The sequence below is a fragment of the Brassica napus genome, chromosome C1, assembly GCF_020379485.1.
Source record: "Brassica napus cultivar Da-Ae chromosome C1, Da-Ae, whole genome shotgun sequence".
NCBI classification, from domain to species: Eukaryota; Viridiplantae; Streptophyta; class Magnoliopsida; order Brassicales; family Brassicaceae; genus Brassica; species Brassica napus.
The window spans coordinates 37096422-37120204 of NC_063444.1; the positions used below are offsets into that span (position 1 = coordinate 37096422).

Below are 23783 nucleotides of genomic sequence, written 5' to 3' on the forward strand. Positions count from 1 at the left end.
GCAATAAAAAAATTCAAAAATAAAATAATTAGGGATCCTTTAAAGATTACACGATGAAATGTAGGAGTAGGGAAGGTGTTCCCTCGTCTTTGGAAGATTGACTCATGAGATATGGGGATAATAGAGGAGATGTTTCTCCTGAAATTAGAAAGATTCTTCAGGAAATTTCTAATCATTTAAAGCCACATGAAAAAATTCCTTAGTCCAACGGAAAAAGCGGATTACCGAAAATATTTATTTTCATTTTCTAATTGTAGTTTTGGTTTTGTAAGAGAATTTTAGTAACACTCAGTTTCATCCGCTTGTTTTCAAGTTTTTGTCAGTGTTTTTAAGATAAACTGGAGATTGATCTGTACATCTGGGCGTGTATTGATTTTTACTTTTTACGTTGATATTTGTTTTTCATAATTAATATCATATATTTAGATATGTCGTAATATAACTAATTGTAATCAAAAGACCTGGACCGAATCGGATAGTATGTTTATTTTTTGCTTTCAGATATATTTGTTATTTAGATATTTTTAAGTTCATATATATCAAAACCGGCCTCATCAAGACACAGAATGACCCTACACAAAACTCATACATAAATTTATAATATTCATGGGGGCCTAACTTCATAAAAAAAACCCGAAAAGAACAATCAATACATAAATGAATAGTCAATATGTCTAACTGATTTTATAAACTAATACAAAAAACTATTTCTATGTGTCTGGCTAAATTAAGTAAGTGGAAAGAATTTTTTTATTTAGTAAAATAATTATATGGAGTGAAAAATTAAGTGACAATAAATGTAATATATTTTTATTGTTTTGATTTAAGTTTTTTTTTTATTTATAAAAACATGTCTTTTGATTATGTTTTTGGCTACGTAAGTTTCCACCTATTGAAACTAAAATTAAAAAGAAAAATTTAGTAAAACAAACTAAACCAAACGTTTGACCATATGCAAAATACAGTTATTTTTTATTTTATAATTGGTACAAAATTAATGTTTATTAACTAATAAATAAAAATCTACCCTATTATTATTGTGATCTTATAATTGATGATGTGATATATTGTTAAGATAATATAATTAATGAAATTGTCAAACTAAGTGAAATATAAAAAACAATTAATATGATTATATTAATAAAATTACTTAAAATACACTATATTTAGTTTTTATTATTATTATCTATATTTCCAAATAATTCTCTTTTATATCGTTATCCATGTTTATAAACGGTATCAAAAGATACTTCAATTATAGATCATTGAATATAATTATAGTATCAAACAAGAGAAACGCTGAGACAAAATAAATGTGCCATTTAAAATTAACAAAATATTAATGGCACATGAGTTAATAAATAGGTAACGTCTTTTAAACTAACTATTCCTATGGTTTTGCGGTATTTGACTAGATCGGAAATATGAAGTCTAGTCAGCGCTTAATATCCAAAACCTTATAAAATCGCATGCTCGACTACAATCATACATAAAAGTAAAACTAGTTCACTATGTTTCTTTTTTGTTTTCAAACTGCTAATTTCGGAAATATGAAGTCTAGTCAGCGCTTAGTATCCAAAACCTTATAAAATCGCATGCTTGACTACAATCATACATAAAAGTAAAACTAGTTCACTATGTTTTTTTTTGTTTTCAAACTGCTAGTTCACTATGTTCCATGATATAAAAAAGATCAGTGTATATTACTATAAGTACCCTTAGGTATTTCCATTGCAGATCAGTATATATTACGATAAGTATCCTTAAGTATATCCATTGCAGATAAATTGTACAATCATATCATGATAAACTTGTTTTTGGTTATACCAATTTTTAAATTTGTGACAGATATTACATAGTAAACAAATAACGGAATGCAGAAAATGAAACTAAACAACATAACTAAACGGAATGAAACGAACACGAAGGTAGAGGGACAAAGACTAAGAACCAGGTTAGTTACGAGCCAAGCGCGGACCTTACAAACCGAGACCAGTCTATAATGAGAGCCGGGCGCGCTACCGAGAGAAATGTGCCCTTAAACCTTGAAGCTACGGCTATTACAGCTTCAGACCGCTCTGTCGAAACCAGAGCCGACAAAGAATCGGAACACGACCCGAAACACCCGGAAACGATGCCGTCGTTCATCGAGTCGTCCCAAAAATTGTCGTCTCCACTCCAACTCGTTGTGACCGTTTACACCCATTGAACTGGAACCCCATATAGAGATAGCGGATAGAAAGGTATCTAACCCTCCAGAAGCACAACCGCAGTAAGACGAGCCGCCCGGTAGACCAACAACTGCACAAGAACAAGGTCCAACCACCGTACGAGCTCATCCAAGAGCCGCAATACTTTATTCGAGAGAGTTGAGGCGTGGAGGCCTCGGGACACGGCATAGACCATATCCCCATTTCCACCATCTTGCCCTCCATATCCCCAATTTTCTCCATTATTTTCTTTTCTTCTTTCTTGAAAGTATTTCTCGATTATGAGTTAGAAATTAGTAGATTTAAATAAGACTTCTATTAGGTTTTAAGAGCATGCACATATTTGGTTATGTGTACTTTTTTAGGAAATACAACTTTTAGAATGCACATGGTCACTATCGTCCTGTTATATCTTTACAATGAGCAAAAGGATAAGGGCTTCATGGATTCTTGTCACAAAAGTGCAACTGCAAAAATATCTTTATCGGAAAAAGAACTTTTTATGTATTCACATATCCATGTAAATGCCAACTTGGACATAGAGATGCTTTGAATCGTCAACAAAGTTTAAAATATGGCACTGTTTTAGTCAATTTACGATATATTAGAGCATCATCGTAAAAACTACTAACTTTTAAGATGTTTGTCCCAAAAGACAACCATTAATAGAAAATAAAAATTTGTATTATGCATTAAGATGCTTACTATCAAAAATAAATAATTAAAATCATGAAATTTGTATTAATAACTGCAATCAAAATTATATACATCATTGTTCGTTAATTTAAAATTTTAGTTTCAAACTGAGCCAGTTGAAAATATAACACAATTTAATAAACAATAAAATGATATTTTTTTTAACAAAATATACAAATATATGATTCTATTAATAGGATAAAAGGAGCAGTACTTTATAATAACAAAATTTTAACTTTCTTATAGTAAAACTAAGCATATTTATTTTTAGTTATTTATTATTTTTATATTTAAATTACAATTTTTACCCATTTATTTTTTTCAAAAACTAAATAGTCTTTATTTTTATCATTTTCTATGTCATAATATAATTATTAAGTAATAAAACTAAAATTTATAATATTTTGACTGTAAAATAAATATATATATGTAAATTAAAAATACTTTTATAAGGTAATGGTTCTAAAATAAAGAACTCTGAAAGTCACTCCAAATTTTAAGTAACCTTCAGATTTTGTTTTGGATTGAGATATGGATTATCAAACAACATCTACCGGAAAATGTTATAATAAATTAATAAATTAAGAAATATTATAATTGCAAAACTATACTTCATTAAAATTATAGACTAAAGTATATATTAAATAAGCCCAAAAATATTAGTCTACAAGATGTTACATTACAATATAAAATTACACACACACACACATACACACACACACAGACACATATATATATATATAACTATGGTACACATAAATTTATTTTTAAATTTTTTTAATATATTATAATTATTATTCTGTATATTTTGTAATATTATTATGTAAAGTTGGTTTTAAAAGTCGCCAATTCTAAAAGCCAATCAAATTTAACACATAAAATATTTTGTACTAAGATTAATTTACAAAAAGGACAAATATTTTTATTTTTTTTTATTAGTTAAAAATAAAAATAGGTATATTTAAAACTAACTTACGAAGAGGTCTTTTCTTATAAAGTCAAACATTTTCAATTTCAAAATTATCCTACTCAGGTTTCCTGCGACATTTTGGAGATTTTGTGAAATAGTAAAAAATCCTTTTCAGAAATCTACTCACAGTAAATTTTTCCATAATTCTTCTATGAAAAATATTTTTTTGTAAAATTTTGGCTAATTACAAAATTAACATGATTATTAGAGAAAAATTCTAAAGATGTCTGCTCTGGTAAAATAAAAAAATTATCCAAATTCAAAAATTACCCAATAAATTAAAATAAAATATTTCTTAAGAAATATGCTAATTGAGCAGATTTCTTGAGAAGTATTCTTTCATTACTTTGTAACTGAATAAATAACATTAAAGTACACTTCTTGAGAAGTATTCTTTCATTACTTTGTAACTGTAAACTTACCTTTTTTCCAACTTTTAAATAAACTTTGAATATTTTCTTTGTTTATTCATGTGTATTTATTAATTTTAGACCTCCTAATCGAATTTTATAATATTATTGAATATAATGATGAGGTTAACCCCTTGAGAAATGTGCTCTGGTTTTTTTTGTTGTCAATAACTTATACATAGTCTTTGAACCACATCGGGAGAACTGTATCCATGTGAATGACGAAAGACGATTGCTTCTTTACACTGCGTGCTATGCTATCTGTTTTTTTATCAGAGAAGTGTGGTCTGATAAAAAGTTTGAAGATGATGATTTATATTTGCTAATGTGTTTTAATGTCATTTTTGCAGAATGGTTCAGTTTAAAAAGTTTAAAATATAAGTTTGACACATAAATATTTTGTTAAAATTTGCGATGTCAGATGTTTAAACTTACGTAAACACAAAAAAGTAATACGTCAGTTTAAACATATGTCATATTATAATGTGATATGTTTGACTTTGTTATATTGAACTTGTGTCGTGTCGTGTCAAAAGTAATACGTCAGTTTAAACATATGTGATATTATAATGTGATCATTTGAAGGAATTTGTTAAGTAGTAAATACATAACTTCTAATAGATTGAAGACAAAGTAGACATATTGTTTATAATATTATAAAAACATCAAAACAAAATCATCTCTTTACATTTTTTCTTACTATACAACCAATGGCTGAAAGTGAAATATGATTAAGAACACTATTGTCCAAATTATTCGAAAGCATCTCTTATAAAAGATTTCTTCGAAAAGTTTCGTAATGCATTATAGGTTAGAAAACTTCTTGAAGAAGTCTCCTAACCCTAAACGGGAAATTAAAATTTTCAATGAAATTTGATCCCAAATTAGTAGGCTTCTCCAGAAATCTTCTAATTTGCGATCAAATTTCATTAATTTTTTTAATTCCTGCTTAAATATTAGTTTATCAGACTTTTTTGGTGAAGTCTTCTCAAAAAATGTGTTAATGAAGTAAGATATAGTCTTCAGATCTGAAAAACATCATATCCGAAAATGTTTAAAATGGTTTCAAAGTAGAAAAAAACTTTGAAAAATAAAACTTTTAGAATTAAATAAGAAGAAAACAATTACAATAATTTTAATATATAATTATTTGAATCTAACATACAAAACCAAAAATATACTTCTTTTGTTTGAAACTATAACTTTTACAACAAAAATAATAAAATATATGATTACAATGAATTTGTATTTTATTTGATTTTAACATATTAAACACACACACTATATATATAGATATATATATCTATATATAATTTTTAAGATATGTATCTTAATTTATATTAATGTTTGACCCCAAAAAAAAAGTATCTTAATTTATACTAAAGGGACAACCATGCCCAATTTTGTTCCGTTTTGGTATCAAAAAAAATTTTGTCCACTTTTTCTCCTTTTTACCTTTTCCAATTCTAAAAGTTAATAAAATAAATAGTTTTAGTGAATAAAAAATTGTAAAAAAATGGAAATAATTGATAAAACACCCATATACACAAACTGATATTTTTTTTGTTGAAAAACTTGATAAATTAAATTTTAAAATTACCTTCTACTAAAAGTAGAATTCATCTTCTATAGAAAATGGGTTAGTAGATTAAACAAGTTCGTCTATTTTTTTAAGAACGAACAATCTAATTTTATTTAAAATTCTAATTAGAGGGAATGTGAATTCTACTAATTGTAAAGATAGCTACTCTTCAGTAGAATGCATCTTCTACTTTTATTACGTATTCTCCAATTCCCGGAATGTGAAATCTAAACATTACTTTGACGGTTACATGAGGTAGAATCTATTTATAGAATTTTTGTCTTCGCTCTACGCAGTGTAGAAAATGCATTATACAGATAAGAATATCTGATTTTTGCGAAAATTAAAGAATTTTCAGATAAGAAAATATTCTAAAAATATTTGAAATATTCTAACTTCCTAAAAGGTGTATATTTGGTCGCAAAAATATTCTAAACATAATTGTAATCTTTGTGCATGCCTAAAACGTTATAACCAAATATTTTTGATTTTTGATATGTTTACAAACATATATATATATATATATATTCAATGTTTTTGAAATATTTACAAACATATATAGACTAAAAATTATATATGTATATATTTTTTTATTAATATTTTTATTTATAGAATTATCTGAAATTCAATTGTGTATATCACGGGAATATATAACTGTTATTGTCCATGCTATGCATGATAATATTTTATTTTTAATTAACATTATATATTAAAAGTAATAATTGAATTTAAGTATATAAGTATCGAAAAAATATTAGTATTATTTTTTTGCCAGTAAAAATATTAGTATATAAGTGTTACTTATTATAACTGTTTAAAGTATAAAATTATTTATCAAATATGATTAAACATTTAAAATATTTAATAAAATTTTAAGATATTTAAATAATTTATAAAATAGTTAACATACACTAAATATTGTGGAATATCGTATAAAAACTTTTTGTCGATATTTTGGAAATATCTGTAAATTTAAATGTACAGTTTATAAAAAAATATTAAATTTTTTTTTGGGTTCTCTTTATGTTAATTAATTTTTATCTATATATTCATTTCTTTTTATTAATTAATTAATATATATAATTATTTTGAATTAAATTGTTTATATCAAAAAAATTATATTAATATAAAAACGTTAAATATATTATATTATTAGTTTTATTAATATATTCTATAATATTGACTTAAAATTATTTATAAATATATATTTTTTATTAATTTTTTATTTTTATTTCGTTTTTTAATATTTAAATACTATTAAAATGTATTTATTTGACTAATTTGATTAATCAAAGGTTACGTCAGTTTACGTCAGTTTGGGCAATGGAATGTATGAGGAATTTACGTCAGTTTCACCTTACGTTTGCAACGGATTGTTCTCAATTGGTGAAGATGGTTTCGGAACCAGATGAATGACCAGCTTTTGCAAATTACTTGGAGGATGTCAAGACCCTAAAAGAGAGCTTCACCAGATCAGAGATCATCTATGTATCAAGGACGCAAAATACAATGGCGGATAGACTAGCACGCAGTGCTAGGAAGCAACCGTCTTTTGTCGTTCACATGGATGCAGATCACCCGGTTTAGTTTACAGAGTCCGTATGAGTATGTAATAGTTGACGACAAAAAAAAAAAAAAGATTAATCAAAGGTTAGTTTTGGGATTATGAAAAAAATACATTAAAGAGAACAACCATGCTGAATTTTTGTTCCGTTTTGGCAATTTTTCCTAATTTTATTTAGTTTAACATACAAAACAATTGGTGAAAAATAAAATCTGACATATTTTGGCAGTTTGCATAACATGATTCTAATAATAAATTCTTATAAAAAAGTCTGAAGTATGATATATTGTTCTCAAATCGGAAAACTTGCAAATTCAAAAACATTAAAAATAGCTTCAAAAAAAAAGAACTTCAAAAAATTAAAATTTTATGCTTAACTAATAAACAAAACAATAACATTGGGATGAATCTATATTTTTATTAGAGTCTAACACGTAAAACACACCAAAATACATATTTAAAATTTATAAATTTACCTTTTCAGGAGGGGGAATGGAAATCATGGAATGAACAACTTGCAAAAGAAAAAGAAGAAGAAGATATATGGGTGAGAAAGACATTAAACAAAGAGACGAGATATTGATATAAAGTTTGGTGTTAAGAGATTAGAGAAAAATTAAAGAATTTTAGAGAAAGAAACTTTACACTTTTGTTACAACCATTTGAGAGAAAGTGAGGAAATGTGTAAAAAAAAAATTATATAAAAAGAAAAAAATTCCAATTATGTTAAAAAGTTGGGTGTAGAAAACTTCTCGAGAAGTCCGGTAATGCATTACAATTTACCAGCCTTCTCAAGAAATCTGCTAATGCATCACATGATAGTAGACTTCTCAAGAAGTCTATTCAACTCTAAATTTACCTTACGTTCCATAAAATTTCTAAAGAAGTTTTGTATAAGTTCTTGGCATACTTCTTAAGAAATCTTCTACTTTAAACTCTAAAATCAAATAGTTTAATTAGATAGAAATAACCACTTTATTAAGTATAAAATCAACTGATGAAATTTTTAATATATAAAAAACTAAACACTTACATCAAATTTTAATTTCAAATATATATATTTAAAATTAAAAAATCTAACCCTAAAATTTTCAACATTACTTGAACATTAGTTGCAATATATATTCACTTATCTATGTGAAAACAATTCAATTTTATTAAATTTAAAATTTACATGATATATAATTGTTTATATTTACATGATTTGAATTTATTTTTAATCAATAATTTTCTTAAAAAATTATAAATTAATTTTAACATTAAATACAAGAGTAATCTTCTTGAGAAGTCTTCTTGTAGAAGCTTTCATTGTCTCAAGAAGTATTTTTAGGGTTATAACAGTAAAAAAATGTATACAGTTCTTTTGTTTGGTCATAAGAGCATAATTGTATTCTTTCTATCTTTTAAGTTACTTTTTCATTTATTTTATTTTAGGGTATAGATTTGCATTCAAATTCAAATTTTGAGTCAAGTTCTGACAAATTGCCTTTTTGTCATTATCAATATTTCTATTTTAGTCTTAATTCATAATTTTTATTTTATTTTATAAAATAACAAAAAGGAAAAATAAAATATTTGAGATTCTTTTTATGAATCATGCTTAAGTTATTTTTTTCAAAACTCAATAATATAGGTTTATTTGATTAGTAATAATTATTTTGTGATGTGTAAAAAGTTTAATTCCTTAAACACTAGATTGCAAGCTCAATCAAGTCATTGTAGCGTGTAGGGAGTCAATCTAATCTAGGAAGATCACAAGCAAAAAGAATACAAACAATGACTTAATATAAACAATAAAGGTGATGTTTAGTAACTAAGTAACAATCCTACGGAATTTAAACAAATGTGATCTCAAATTCAAATACGAAAGAATAAAATTAAGTTTCAATCAAATGATAAAGGTGGATCCATAGGACAAATTAATCGATATATGATGATCAAGGTTCAATATGAGATGACAAACAAAATAATCAACAAGTTTTATAGGTTTAGATTGATGTATTGTGTTTTTGCATGTTCTCAACCATCATTTAGGGATCTTTAACATCATTTTGGACATCACTTTGATGAATTTAGAGAATTTTGCATTGCATTGGCCGTTATTAGGTGTTGTAGAGGCTAATTGGTGAATTTGGAGGTGAATAGAGTACTTTGAGTCAAAAGAGTAAATAATGAGGCGTAAACAGATTTATGGACTAAATATCAAAGCAACAAGACTTCAGGTGGTCGCTATCTAACAAGCAGAATCCACAGTGGCCACACGTAGCTACATGGTATGGTCGCTACGAGAAGGGAGCCTAGAAAAGACTAAGTGTCGTAGCGACCAGAGCGTAGCGGTCTGGAGTTGCTAAGTATTAATACAATTAGAGTTGCATAAGCCAATATATACAATAATATTCGAAAACTGATACACATATTTAAATATTCATATAGTAACTAAATCGTAATAACTGATTAATATTACTCTTTCATTTGTTTAGAAATTTTAAAATGCTTATAAAATTTATATCTATGAAAAATAAATAAAATTTTATTTAATTGTATATATTGTTATCATAGTTAGACATATAATTTTAGGTGTAAGAATTCAAACCAGTTTGATTATTTATTTTAACATATTGAATTATGATGAAGGACTTTTCAAGGGTTCAAGATCAAATCAATGTAGTATAAAAGATGTTAAACCAGTTCTAAGTGATTCTAAAGTAAAGGGAATGCAAGATCATGCTTAATCTAAGTGCTATCAATTGGTGAGATGATTTTGAACTAGAAAACTACTAAAATGCAATAAAAAATAAAACTTTCTTTTCTTATGGAATGGAAGAACTCATGGGCTAAGGGAATTGACCTTGGGTGATCAAGTTTCAATCTAAAGGTGATACTTTTCAATCAATCTATCAACCTTAGACCTAGACACAATCCTAAACAAACTCTATTTCTAGATGAATGCTCATTCACTAAGATAACTCAAGCATCAAATCTCTTTGGTTGAATATTATATAAGCAATCATTAAGTTCAAGTCTATTAGTCATCTTAACATCTTTAACATCAAATCTCTTTGGTAAAGAATGTTAAAAGCATAGTAGAGTTGGTTCATGCATTTCATCGAACACCTTTCGGGTGTGAAATGCTTAAAGCTCAACTTTAGAGAGGCCAACTCTAAAATTGCATTAAAAGCACTCTACTAGCAAAGAACAAGATGGATCTATACTAAAACACCTTAGATCTAGCTTAATCATTCTTAGTCTCCCTAATCCATGAATCTAAAGATGACTACTCACTAATTGTCATGATAAACCCAAGAATCAATAATGATTTGGTGTTAATCATAATTAGTGATCAATATAATCTAAGCAATCACAAAAGATAATGATCAAGATTAGATCTTTCGACTCAAAATTCTTTGTGATTAGATAGAAAATAAGATGATCTCCCCTCTTCGGATTACAAAAGTATTTATATGGCTTTGGTAAATCTAATTGTTTCTATTAAAAAAAATCTAAAAAGCCCTTTAAAAACATTAAAATTCGACTAAGGCAAAGATTCGACCCGGGTTGAAATCTCCAACTCCCACCCGAGCCACTCTCCCGCGTTGGACCGTCGTTGAAACTCTTTTGTCATGCGCGCGGGTAGGCGAACCCGCGTGCCCCAACCCGCTTTAGGCCGTCGATCGCTCCTCTTCGTGCGCGCGGTAAGGCTGTCCCGCGTGCCTTCAACCCGAGTCGAGACGTCGACGCATCTTCCTCTTCGTGCGCGTGGGTTCACGATCCCGCGAGCCTTCAACCTGCGTCGTCGAGCTTCATATCCTCCGTCATGGCGGAGACTTCAATCGTTGTCACGACGCGCCTCCACGATTCATGCCGTCATCATCATCATTCTGTGGCTGTGCTCAGAATCACCGTCTTGGTCTCAGATCGAGCCGTGACAGCTTGTCCTGAAGCCCTGGAGTGCTTCTCCTTCGTCGCAACGTCGCTGGAGCCAGCCATAGCCGTTGGCGCTCGTGGAGGTCTTATCTTCAGGCTTCGTCGTCACTGGCTCACGGCCTCTCTATCTCCACGTCTTCGTCGTGCTCTCAGCCACGCCGTCGCCTACAGATCGACCAAGAGAAAGCTCGTTCTCTCCAATGGTGATTTCTTCAGTAATTGCAAAACAGGTCCCCGGAATCTTGATTATTTACACATTCGCCCCAAACTCTTATAGTTGCATAAAGGACCTCTCGAATTGGCCCCGAATCTTTTGATTGTGAAAAATAACCCAAGCGAGTATTCTAAATTTGCAGAGATGGACCTTGAACTTCTGGATGTTTTCAATTCGGACCCAAACTTTGTAAATAGCAAGAATAACCCACGGTTTAGCCCCAAACTTCTCAAACGAGCATTCCAAACCTTATGATATGCAAATGAGTATGCATATGCAACACAAAGACCTAAATGCAACCTAAAATGATCATAATAAGGTAAAAGATGAATCTAAAACTTATTAAAATCATGAGATATCAAATTACAACAGTTACTCTAAATTGAATTAGCTAGTTTTTTAGATCTAGTTAGGCTAAAATATGGATTTTTTTTTTTCATTAGGTTTTTGATATACCATTGATTTTACCCATTTTTAGCCATGGTATATAGGTATTTTAGGAACTATTTATTATGTTTTGAAGTCTTTTTAACACATGTACATGTTCATGAGTGTTTTGTAAAAAGCGATGATTTGGATGCATTTTAGAGATAAAATGAGAGGAAGCTCGTAGCTGACCATCGAACATGTCTGAATGTAGACGATCAGAGACAAACATTGATCGACGCACACCCTGTACCGTCGATCGACAGCGAAACCGCGCAAAACTCAGCTAGGTTTCCAGCAAGCTAAAATCCCAAGTCACGACATGTTTAAAGAAATACCCCTTTCCGACTTTTAACCTAATATTTATGTGCTCTGTCATTGTTCTAGGCAAAACACGCTTTTTTACTTTCTACTTTTCACATCAAACAACACTTAGGGTTTTTAGTAGATTTGGAGAGAATATCCAAGACTCCTTCAGAGATTTGTATTGGAACTCCTGTATTTCTAACTTTAATCTGTTTATGCATTTTATTCAGTTTATGCTTATGAATTGTTTTGCTATGTATGAGTAATTCACTTGCTAGATTTAGGGTCCAAATCGGTTAAGAGGGATTAGCCCAAAATATAGAATTGCTAAGGTGATAAATATCCTTCAAAGAATTATGGTTAATTAATAGAACCTTGAACTTAGGATTGTGGACAACTACGACGGTAGGTTCTGCTACGTCGGTAGGTTCTGCACCAAAACTAATTCATTTGAGCTATTATTGCTAGAAACAAGCGGAAGCTGATTTAGATAATACTAGTGACCTATCGATCAACTCGCTAACGCACGTCTAAGAGAACATCGATCGACATTCTTACCATAACATCGATCGACGTTCAGTTCGTATCAACAAGCGGCATCTAAGATATTGGACTTAGTCAAAACATAAGACTCACATGCAAAAGCTGGATATCTTTACACTATAAGTCGAGTTCTAGGATTGACATTTAAGTATTATATACCTCTATAATGCCAACTACCTAAATAGAAACCCTAGATCTAATGCTTTCTAATAATTGTTTACAAAACCTTAAACCAATCAACTGAACAACTACCTTGTTCGCTTACTTGCAATTTACTATTTTCATAATTTACCTAGCTTAATCATAAACTGTTTAGATCTATTGTGTGTCCTAGTTCCTTGTGGATTAGATCCATAAATACAACAGTTGAACCTCTTATTTGAGAGAGTAAATCACTCCTTAGAGTAATTGAGTGATATCAATTTGATTTGTCTTCTTACATTTCTAAATACATATTTTAAAATTTCTATACAATGATATATGTTGTTTTACGCTGTTTAGATGTGTATTTAGGTGTCTACATTGCTTATATGTGTCCATTTTCTTTGATATAAAATAAAAAGGACAATGTGCAAATTAAAGAAATTTAGGGTCAACATGAAAATAGCTAAAATTCCAGGTACCTGTTCTGAAAATATCCAGAAAGTTGGTTGGAAACGAGCCGACCAACCAGATCGATCAATCCTGGTTCTGTTCGAGACAAAGGACAAAAGATGCGGTCTGACGTTGAGGGTGTTGGGATTTATTAAGCTCATGTCTAATTCTTTATTGTCTGATTAGTACGATATTTTCCACTTTGGGCATAAGAGACAAGTCCGCATGAATTTACTTTTGGGATCTTTCCCAAAAGGCATTCGTACTAATTAGAGTTTGACATCTCTTTGTATATCAGACACTCTTTGTCTAAATTTCCAATATGGGACCACACTCATCTTATGTCCCACAATTGAATTTCCAGGATCTTGTGACTTGATCTCTGCCATATACCTCTCATTCATATCTTGACGCGATATACTTCTTCATTTTCTTTAATCTCTAGAACTTCAGTGTCTGGCATGTCACCCCCTTTGAAATATGAGTTTCCATGTGTGGAATCATCAGCTCGTCCCTCATTCATTATCTCTTTTCTTCTTTGTCGCGCAGAATATTGTGGTTGCGAATATACATCATGTAATGCAAAATACCGTACCATTACATCCCAAAATTTTGGTGTCTCTCGGTTGAACGATTTTGTTATTTTACATCCATATAAAAGATATATATATATATATATATATATATATATATATATATATATATATATAATTTCAATTTAGTTATATGTGTCTTAATAGTTGATAATATAAATATAATATTTATTAATTATTACCGCCTCGTGATTATCCCACCACTCCGGAGATGCGTAAATCATAGATGTTTCAGGATCCACCGAAATGCCGGTGGATTTCATCAGAAACTTCTACATCTTGTATGATTTTTTGAACTCATCAAGCTTATTTTTGAAAAATGCGTAAGTTATATTCATGTTAAATGCAAGATTGAATTTTCAACCATATACTCTGCCATGAGCCTTAGGATCTTTGAGACTATAATTTGACATGGAAATTGCCTCATCAAACAATTCAATCAATTTTTTCTCTTGTTCGTACGTCCATTTAAATCTCTCTGTAGTCTACAAATTACAATATATATATATATATATATATATTAATTAATTGCATCTTTTGCATCTATATCATTAAGTAAAATATTTAACTTTCAAACTTACTCTAGTTCTAGTTTCATTAGAAGCATTCCGACCTCTTTGTCCCGAAGCACTTGCGTTCCCTCGACAATTAGACGTCATTCTGCATTATTATCATAATATTAATAATACTAAATTGAAAATTTAAATCAGAATTACACAATATTTTTATTCCTAATTATATTAGTATTAAAATTACTTTTCTCTCTCTTTTAAACCTACATATTCCTAAATGTTTATTTATCCAACATTATCTATGATAAAAATTATTTATTATGTGAACAGTATCATATTTTTAACAATAATTAATTTGATTAAAAAAATTAAAGACATTTGATAAACTAACTTATAAACATATATAATTTTCTTAACACATAAAATCTATGATTTGTTAAATTTTTCAAAGATATAATTTATAAGTAGAAATTAACATTTTTTACATTATATATTGTGCACAACTAATTTTTTTTCTTATATTTCTAACTTAAATAATTAAGTCTGAACGTATATATTAGTTTACATTGTCTATATTAAATTTATTTTATAAACTCTAAAATAATTTTTTTCTGCTTCATCAATGCAAATTAGATTAAATATAGTGTAAACATAATTATTTATATTTAATAACTTTTAAAAAAATGAAATGACAAAAAAAAATTGAAATGGAAAAACAAAATTGGATAAATACGTACCTTGAAATGTGTCAACAACTTCGTATGCATCAAATGAAAATGCAACAGCCTTATATAGAAGTTTTCAATTAAAAAAAATATCTCACCAACTTGCAATCAACACCCACTTACCCACCTCCCCACACCAACTTAGCTACTAGTGCATTTCAAACGTGTTTCTGAAACACACATATATTTTTAATTTTTTCTTTTATTTTTAAAATTATAACCACCTATGTGTTTTCTTTGTGTTTTGTAATAAATAGATGAGTTTAATTGTAACCGCATGCGCTTAAGTGTATACGCACGTAATATTCATAACCTTAGTCTTTATTATGTGTGTTCTTTCTATCTAAACGCGTTTTCAAACTTCTAAGCTAATCCTATTTAGAACAACTTCTAAGCTAATCTTTTACACTAAAAATCATTTTTATTCCAGTGCTTTAACCAAAAAAAAAAGTAATTAATCTTTTTTGTCATTAAATTAAACATACTCAACAATTAATTAATTAATTTTTTTGCACCAGAAAAATTGGGATTCAATCCAAAAAGAGGTGATTTCTGTAAATTTAATAATATGTTTATAAATATTTTTTTAGTGTAATGGAAGTAAAACCACTCTCCGTCATTATATGATGCAAATAGATTACAGTTATCTTGATTTTTAAAAAATTATTTATGATAAAATAATAATATATTTTTACGTCAAAAAAATCTTTTAGTCTATAAATCTTTAGTGATATTTTTTGAATATTTTTTATAAAATCCATATTTATTACAGAAAATATGAGAACATATAGGTGATGATTCATAAACTAACCGAATATAAGGATTTCCGCAAGAAATTACCGTCGCAAAGATACATGTATTTTCTTAAATTTTCATCAAGTATATTTTTTTGGATCAAGTATTTAAGATGTTTAGTACAGAGGTTTTAAGTATCACACGTGCATGTGCTAACGTACGGTATGGGTAACATGAATTGGTTTTTTTGTTTCTCTCCTCTGCGGTTGGCCTTGGCTTAACTCGTCACGTACGTCAGATGTTTGGGCCATATACATTCGCAACATTCCAAGATTTGTCGGGAGTCACACGAGTGTGTACTCGATACATATACATACATGCACACTAATAAATTCCAATAATATTCTGTTATTAGTTAGAACATTTGATGGGTACATCCGAGATATTGTGGAACAGATTATATTATATTATCAGTAAATGCAGTAAAACCTTTCAAGAGAAAACGTTCTACTTATATGGTGTCCTAGGTTGCACGGGTACGCCAACTTGGTGACGTCTCACGTACCGGGTTCGTTGGGGGGGGGGACGGGTACGGCTCGGGTACGCCTGGGAAACGTCCCCAACACATGTATGGTACCCGGGACGGCCTGACTCAACGGGGACGGGCTTGGTCAGAGATTAGAGACGTCTCAGAAACGTTTCCAAGCAAAATAGACGATTCCGATTGATTTTTTGTGTTACGAAGTCTAACGTTAAACCATATTTGTTTATTCTATTGAGTCTGAAAAGATTAAAAGATATAATTAAAACTTTTAGAGGGGTAGATGCCAATAGTTTAGAGGTGTAGATGCTAACACATAGTCAAATTTGTTCGTAAACTTGAAAACCAAGTTATTTTCAAATTTCTAACAGATAAAAGCTGTCGAAGAAAGAAAACATAATTTAGGTTTAAAGAAGAAGAAGATGACCTCATGTCATGTGACTTATACATGCTTTCACTAGCGTCTTTAATATCACACTTCTTGAAATTTTGATTTAGTGGTTATTATTCAGAATATTCAAAACGATAGAATAATGACATCAACTAAAAACCAGTTAAAACTTAAAACAGAACAAAACAATGTTTAGAATTAAACTTTTTTAAAATTTTGTATTACTTATAGATTTAATTTATGATTTGTATATAATATATGTTATATATAGAAATATTTTATTGCAGTATCCCAGCCGTACCCGTATTTTAAATTTTTGGTTTTCCCGTTTCCCGTGCCCGTTCCCGTACCCGTTTCCAGTCCCTGTACCTGTATCAGGGCTGCTTAGATGGTGTCAGAGCATTTACATTTATGAATCATTTAATCTCTTTCTTCTTCATCTTTTTTTTTTCTTCTTCTCTCTTAATCGCTTCCAATGGCTGCTGCTCCGAAACCAGCTTGAATGTGCATCCGGTGTTACCTACATCAAATCCCACATTTTCATTTTCTCAATATTGACAATCATAACTACGACTCTTAGACTGAACTCTTCTTTACACACTATCAGAGTTTTGATGTTTCCGATGAATTTGATGGTACATTGTTTCCGTCGAACGCAACTTACGAGGCGTGGATCAAAAGAGCTGGTCTTGTCAAGCTTTGGCTCTATAAAACACCGTCCAAAAACCTGTTTTGGAGTACTTTCTAGACAAAAAGAACATCACAAGATACTTGGGTCATAACTGATTTTTTTTCTATGACAACAAAGACGCCAGAACCATCAAACTAGATCACTCCCTAAAGACCAAGACAATCGGTGATCTCTCCATTCACACCTACTACCAAAAACTGAAATCAATTTCGGACTTGTTGACCAATGTTGATTCATCTGTTACAGAACGCACCTTGGTTACTTATATGTTAAAGGGACCAACAACCTTTTTCCAAATTTGTAGAGGACATATCAATTCTTATTCTTGAAGAAGATGGACTCAATTGAGGCACCAAAACCTCTCTAACACACAAGGATTCTTCTTCCTCTGAAAAAGTGTTACTCACATCTACTTCAAATACTGATCGGAGAAACACATAGCTAAATCAACAATGCTTTAATAGTAACATAGGAAGAAAGAATAACAATTGGTCGTGGAAAAGGCTTCTACAATCAATCGCGCCCACAGTTTCTAAATGGAATGCGCCTTTCGGGATAAATGGTTATGCGATGTGGCTATCTCAACAAATGCAACAATAGAGTCAACAACATAAACTGAAAGCTCCCCAACAAGTTCTTCTAGGCCCTCGTCCTAACATGTCTTCAGTTTCATCATTCTCTCATGCTCATGGACATCATGTTGAAAAATAGAAACTGGACCTTACTATGGACTTTGGCTTTGCCTTCAACACAATGACCCTCATTGATCCGTCTGACTCGCAACAATACATGGATATGGGCACAACATTACACCTTGCAAACTCTGCAGGTAACATGAAATCATTTTTTAACTATGACACTGGGAAATATGTTACTACTGCCAATGGCGCTTGCATTCCAATACATTCTTCTGGTTCCTTCTCTTTCCCTTCATTATCTCAACCTTTAAAGCTAAACATTATTTTTGTAACTCCATCAATCATAAAAAAACCTTGTATCAATGCGTCGTTTCACTAAAGATAACTCTTGTTCCATTGAGTTTGACCCTCTTGGTTAATTGCGAAGGATCTTCACACACGGAGGACTCTTCTCCGCAATGACAACAATAGAGATCTCTATCATGTTTACCTTTCTTCAAATAAGACTCAACGTTTCCTCTGTGAAGGATCTTCACACATGGAGGGCTTTTCTCCTTAGTGACAACAATGAAGATCTCTATCCTGTTTTTCCTTTTTCAAATAAAGACTCAACGCTTTCTTCCTCTTTTATGGCTACGTCTTCAAACAATTGGCCCATATGTCTAACTCATCCTAGCAATGAAACTCTTAATTCTCTATGATCTTCAACTGCTTTGCCTTGCAATAAAAAGGATTTAACTCCTCTCTGTAACGCATGTCAACTTGGCAAACAAATAAAGAAGCATTTTTTTCCTTCTGCCTCGACTGTTCATCTCCATTTGATATATTAAACTATGATTTTTGATATGTTGTGTTTTCAGTGATTTAATCATCCATCTAGCTTGCATATTGACCATTTTTATTAGCATATAGGCATCATTAGGTTGCATTTCCATGCATAAGTTCTTATCAGGTGTTGGAGTATCTTTGTGGAGCTTTTTGAGGAGTTTAAAGCCACGTTAAGCCAAAAGGGAATGTAAATTGTGCTTTGGTCGGAGCAGATTATCCAAGCTATAAAGCGAGTGGTGTAGAGTGAGGTGAAGTGATCGCTGCAGGTCATACGAGCACCAGAGAGATTATATGGACCGGATGGCAGAACCCGATTTGCTCAGGGCCTCATCGTCCAGCTCCGAATAAAACCATCAAGGGTTATAGTGGGTAATAGGCAGCTTGATGGAGAGCTCAGTGTGAACCTAGCGCATACTAGAGCTGGTACGTGAAGCGGGACATCGAGGCCATTCTATAACCCTCATTCTCGAAGATCAGTTGAAAACGAGTCAAGTAGCAGAGTGACTCAGAGGTCGCGGGTGAGCACGAGCGCTGCATCATGGTCTAACATCGGAGGGGGTGCATGTTACGGGTTAGTTACGTTGCACTGCACAAGACACCATCGTTTAAACCTCAGATCGTCACAAGTATTGGAGCGTGCAGGTTGGGGCGAGCTGTCAAAACCGCTGCAACTCAGACGGGCATTGGAGGGACGGACCACAGCGAGGTACGCAAACTGCTCCATGACTTGATCTCAGCACATCAAAGACCAAGCACCGGAGTGACCTTTCAGAGTGGAGAAGCAAGTAAACTATGGACCTTACGACTACTAAAACGAGTGTGTGGAGCGGGTTCATGAGACTACTCCTAGACTGTAGACATTTTGAACTTTATTTAGTATATGGATTTGTCCAGATATGTAGGGTTGGCCACTAGTTTTTAGAGACCTATAAATACTCTTTTAGGTCAAACTTTGGTGAAAGTTTGAATCTTTAGTAGTATAATCTTTCTTTCTTTCTTGAGTAAATCTGAGTTTATTTCATCTTCTTAAAATGATTGATCTTGAATCTATCATGGGTTTAAGGTTTATCACGAAGATTAGTAAGTAGACTCTTTTTGGATTCATGGGTGAAGGTGATTAGAGTGAATAACTGAAGATCTAGGATGTTTAGGGTTAAGATCTATGTGTTTCCTTTCTTATCAATTATTCTTAATACTAGGTTAGTTTTGATATCCCTAATCTAGATCTCTGGACACTTCATGCCTGGAAGGTATTTGATGAAATGTCTGAATCAAATTGATCTTCCTCTTTGTTTGCTTAACCAAGGTGAATTGATATTAGGGATGCTTAGATAGTTATTAGACATGTTCTTAATGATTGCTTGATTGAATTGAACCAATGAAAATTGATGTTTGATGTTTTGATGTTTGATCATTGATTGCAAATGAACACTCATCTTGGGAAATAACTTGTTTATAATTGTGATCTAGACTTAAGGAAACATATTGATTGATAGCTTGCCCCTCTAGATTGGATCTTAGTCACTAGAAGTCAAATGCCGATGCTCATGAGTCTTATTTCTCTTATTGATTGAAAGTTTCAGTTATTTCTCTTGTTTAGCTCTTGTTACTTGTTTCTCACAATCACTATACTGTTTGGACTTAGATTATAGAATGATTTGTATTCTCATTGCTTGAATAGACTTAGGATTGGATTGACACTCTTTATACTACTTTGATACTTGGATTGAGTGATTAGTCCTTATCAAAGGACATCCTTTGTCACAAGCCTCAGTGCCATCAAATATTATTGCCTTTTTTTTTACCAATTCTCTCGTTTTCTATGGGTTTACCTCTTAAGAGTCAAAAAGCGAAATACTTCCCAAATTTTAGCACTTTGCAAACAGTGTCAAACACACAATTCAAAACAAAGATCAAATCCTCCAATGTAATAATGGAAGTAAATTCAACAGTAGACAAGTCCATGATCTTTTTGCTTTAAGCGGAACAACTTTCCTGTTTTCATGTTCTTATACGTCCCAGCAAAATGGGCATTCTGAGAGGATGATACGTACTATAAATAATGACAGTACGAAGCCTTTTGTTTCAAGTTAATCTACCAATTAGTTTCTGGGTAAAAGCACTCCGCGCAGATGTATGTGTTCTTAACCTCCTCCCATCAAATTCTATCCAAAAAATCTCATTCACCATTGTGTTTCACAAACTAGTATCTTACTTTCACTTCAAACTCTTTGGGTGTCTTTGTTACCCCAATCAAAACCACTCTCACAACCCAAAACTCTATCTCTCTCTGTTTTGCTAAATGCATATTTTTAAGTAATCATAGGTTTACGCAGTGCAAAAGCGATGCAAGCCTATTTGGTTTCATGAAAGGGGTCCATCGTGCTTATATCAAGATGTATGTCAATGACATTATAATCATTGCATCCAACAAGTTCTTAAGGATGTCATCATTGCAACTTTAAAAAGAAAGAAATCTACATGATTAATTCATGCCAAATCGTCTCCTTCTTTGGCATGTCTGCAAATTTAATGATTGGGGTCTCTTCCTTAGTTAGGTTTGCGATGTCAAAGACATTTTTGAACGATCATGAATGGAGGACTGTAAGCCATGTATAACCCCCTCCCCTAGTTGACTTGGAATCTAAACTTGCAGGAAAAGAGGAAAAACATATTGATAATCCAGCAGCGTGTTGCAATTCTGCAGGTGCTTTGTAATACCTAACATTTACTAGGTCAAACATATCTTATGTAGTGCAACAAATATGTTTGTTTATGCATGACCCTCATGAGTCACATCTTCAATCTTTGAAGAGAATAATCAGTTACATACAAGGAAGCAAGTCACATGGTCTGCAACTCTTACATAATCAAAAGATGATAACGACTGCATATTAAGACGATGGTTGTACATTGACGAGAAGATCAACATCCGGCTACTGCATCTACTTAGGACACAATCTAGTTTCTTGGTCAGTGAAAGGTAACCAAGAGTTTCTCGCTCAAGCGATGAACCTGAGTATAAACGTTTCGCTAATTGTTGTTGTTGAAACATGCTGGCTTTGGAACTTACTACTAGAGATGTACGGGAAAAGTGCTAATTTCGACCCCAACAATTTAGGTCGTGCCAAATACGACCCGTACAATTGTTCAGTGCCAAATATGACCTCAACTCAATTATAATTTGAAAAAAAACTACTCAAACTTCTTAAAACGTGCTTAAATCTACATTGACTCTAACAAAAGTTAGTCAATCGTTAACGAGATAAAACAACGTTGTTTTGATATACGAGAAAATGTGTCAATTTCGACCACAACACTCTCAGTCGTGCCAAATAGGACCCGAACAAATGGTCAATGCCAAAATCGACCTCAACTTAATTATAATTTAAGAAAAACTACCTGAACTTCTTAAAATGTGCATAAATCTACATTGATTCTAACAAAAGTTAGTCAACCGTTAACAAGATAAGACGACGTCGTTTTGACATATATATATATATATATATATATATATATATATTTAAAAAAAATATATATGTTCATTCCGGAACTCAACCGTGCTGTGATACCTTTTAAAGAGGCACACTAACAACTATATAAAAGTAACTTTTTGAAATATTATTAAAAATTTGATATTATATAAACTATTATTCTTCTTCATCTTATCCAATTTAAAATTTTGGTGATAACTTTTTCTGATTTATATAAATACATTAACATGTTTTTTATTTTCATATCTTTAATAAACTTATATCTTACTAAAATATAAATAATAAAATATTTATTATCATACGATCTTAAATATACTTAAAACTTTGAATTTCTTGATAAAATTTTCTTATATAAATTATTTTTAATTTAAGTGGAAATTTTTTTATTTTTCAAAGTTAATATTATATATTTTTGATATTTTGTTCAAAAATACTAAGAGGCCTTTTTACCTTTCTTTAACTAAGATATCTTGTACAAAATATTAGACATATTAAACAATAACTAAAATATATAGAAGCAATCACCAAAGTTTTAAATTTGATAAGACGAAGAAGAATATTAGTTTATATAACGGGGAATTTCAGTTTGTAATAACATTTCAAAAAAGTTACTTTAGTCTAGTTGTTAGTGTGCCCCTTTAAAAGGATATCCCGGCACGGGTTTGAGTCCCGGAATGAACATATTTAAAAAAAAAAAAATATATATATATATATATCAAAACGACGTCGTCTTATCTCGTTAACGGTTGACTAACTTTTGTTAGAATCAATAAAGATTTATGCACGTTTTAAGAAGTTCAGATAGTTTTTCTTAAATTATAATTAAGTTGAGGTCGGTTTTGGCACTGACCGTTTGTTCGGGCCCTATTTGGCACGATTGAGAGTGTTGGGGTCGAAATTGGCATTTTTCCTCGTATATCAAAATGACGTCGTTTTATCTTGTTAACAGTTGACTAATTCTGGTAGAGTCAATGTAGATTTAGGCACGTTTTAAGAAGTTAAAGTAGTTTTTTTAAATTATAATTGAGTTGAGATCTTATTTGGCATTGATCAATTGTTCGGGTCATATTTGGCACGACTAAAATCGTTGGGGTCGAAATTGACACTTTTGTCCTGTCAAGCAAGCTACATTAGTCTATTGTAATAACGTTAGCGTTGTATACTTGTCCGTAATACCAACGGATAAAACACATTGA

At 30.9% G+C, this 23783-nt stretch overlaps 1 long non-coding RNA gene across 1 annotated transcript; it reads right to left on the bottom strand.

Annotated features, from left to right (window-relative positions):
- Positions 1-1800: 1800 nt before the first annotated feature.
- Positions 1801-15311, bottom strand: LOC106453511. Its single transcript, XR_007317940.1, has 2 exons — positions 15282-15311; positions 1801-14692 (listed from the first exon to the last, which is right to left on the bottom strand). It is a non-coding gene; the product is annotated as an uncharacterized LOC106453511 (long non-coding RNA).
- Positions 15312-23783: the final 8472 nt, after the last annotated feature.